Here is a 2,751-nt window from a genome sequence, read left to right as displayed (position 1 = left end):
TCTTAAAAGAATGTCATAGTTTTATAAACACTTTTAAAATTAGTCTAATAAAAAAAAATATTAAAAGTTGCTGCGTCTATTTGACTTGAATAATAACTTTACTAGCAATTCAATGAAACATTCACGTAAAATAATAAAGAATTCTTATGATGGATATTGAATTATTTATTATTTACTGGTGTTACTTTCTTAGTTCTTTCTTAAAACTGGACTGTCTTACTCTAATAATAAACATCTATATTTTATTTGTATTATGTTAATAAGCAAAAAGTTTGTTACAAAATAGTTCGTCCAGGTTGATGAAGACGTTCCGTGCGCCCGCGCATCGTGACTATTGCGTCGATGGTATCTCGCATGACGCAGATATCCGACGGTTATCACTGTCCGATTCGATTATCGGTGTCTGTTCGGATTGAAGTTAGTAATTTCTTTTAATGTATATTATCTGTTAGTATCAAAATATAACGACAATCGAGTGGCGTATAGCATATTTCTATACCTCGTCTCTTGTAATGAATTTTATCTCGAGCACTTGTATGTTTATGTATAGAAGTTGTTTCACATTATTTTCTTTAAGATGAAGCTACACATGGTGTACACCTACGAAGCTTTTTAGGGATAAGGCCGCCTTTTGTACATATTTCTACTGATTGCTGTTAATGTTATTTTTTTCTTGGTGTACAATAAATAATCTTTTATTATTATTTATCTTGTAGCTTAAATTTAAAATAATAATTTCACTATATTTTTACGTAATTAAACTACTATTATAACAGCAAAACATATTTTTATTACCATCTATTGTGAGTCAGCGCGTGATATACCTAACTGTACTTATTCATATGCATATTATACACAAAAGTGTATCTTGTGTGGTTCCTAATTTAAAATCGTATTATAATTTAAAAATATAGCATAAAACAAATTCCTATTACTTATTAATATTATGATCGAGAGTTTGTCAGTTGAGTGGTCAGTTAGAGACATCACGCGAACGTTATAACCGCAGTGAGTGGAAGGGGGTGACGTGATGACGTAACTCGCTTAGATTCCTCAGGAGTCAGGACATTCGGTCGCTAGTTCTGGGCTAAGGAACGTGTCTAACGCTGAGTTGCACGAAAAGAAATTAAAATTTAAGTAGTGATTAAACTAATTTAATCGCAAGAATTGTATGAAATTCTTGTGATTAAATTAGTTTAATCTCTACTTAAATTTTAATTTTGTTTCGTGCAACTCGGCGTAAGAAGCTTATTTGTACTGTTAAATTAATATTTTGTACTTTTAAATTTTATATTTAATCGAAGAATATTTAATGACTATTCGATTGGTATAATATGGACTGGTTAGGTATGATCTGTTTGATAGTTTTTAACTTTATAGAACAAACATTTACTTACTTATTAATGAAAATGTAGATACTAGAAAACTCTTATATAAAAAAAAATCTAGGTTTTCTTCCTGTTCTTTAAATTATAATTAAAACATTGAAAGCGATTTCAATTGGATAGATATTTATCAAAAAGTAAAGATGAAAAAACACAAAAAACTTAATGAATTTGGCTTTAAAAATTTACGCATTCTTAAATATATTTTTTATTATTGAAACTATAAGAATTGCTTGATAAAAAATCAAATATCATTAAAACAAAAACCTCTTCAAACTGTGTGTGCAGTTATGTACTGAAGTGTTTATGTGAGCTGCAGGTGTGAACGCCACGTTCCAGTGTGTGCGGGCTTGAAAATGCGGATTCCGTACATTTCTTAAGAAAATATCGACTTTATTGCAAAATACGAACCGATTAATTTCTTTAAATTACACCAAATATTTTAGTATATTCATACAATTGACAATATAATACGATATTCGAATAATCTAAGTAAACGATATAAAGTTTTTAATTTGTGAAATTGACTAACAACCTTACTCCAGTAACGATTATAAATATTTAGTTGTTAACACGATCGTTATAAAAACACATATTTTAATACGAAATAACAATTAAACAGCCCATTTAAGGCTTATATTAATAATAATATTTTGTTCACACCATGAGTCCATTTTGATAAGGCATAGGTTTTTGTAGTTAATTTTATTCATTATTTATTCTTAATGTACACCGAAATACAGACACATAAAAAGAAAGATACAATAAAATATTTAGGTATAAAGGCGATCTTATCGCTAAAGAGTGATAATTTTATTTTAATTAATCTATATACTTTTTGCTACAATATATGTATAATTAATAATAAAAAAACAAGTTTTGTGTTATGGAATAACTGTTGCGTGGATATCATAGTAGCGATAGTGCAAATACTTTTATTAGGCTAGTTATGTACAGAGTTACATATTTTATTTAAATTTATACACATGCCTGGAAGCTTATGTTTAATTAAAAATAGGAAAAATGAACTCGTTTTGATCGTTCACTAATTGAACATAATATGTTATAACAATTGTATATAACGCTTCAGCCGGTAATATCCTACTGGTGGGCATAGGCCTCTGTCTCCAAAATATAAATAATTAAGAGTACTGATGAATGATGATATTTTGTATATAATAACTAAAATTTTTCATTTGTACAAAGAACATTTTTTTAAGTACTTAATGCTGCTTAAACTTTAAAGAATAAGGTTTCATTATACAGGGCTAAAGCAATTGGAACTTTAACTAAAATTTTCGCTCGCTTAAGCCTGTAATATCCCACAGCTGGGCCTCTTTCTCCATGTAGGAGAAGGATCAGAGCT

The sequence above is a fragment of the Melitaea cinxia genome, chromosome 3 (genome assembly GCF_905220565.1).
Source record: "Melitaea cinxia chromosome 3, ilMelCinx1.1, whole genome shotgun sequence".
Lineage (NCBI taxonomy): Eukaryota > Metazoa > Arthropoda > Insecta > Lepidoptera > Nymphalidae > Melitaea > Melitaea cinxia.
Note: the sequence above shows the minus strand (reverse complement) of the source record.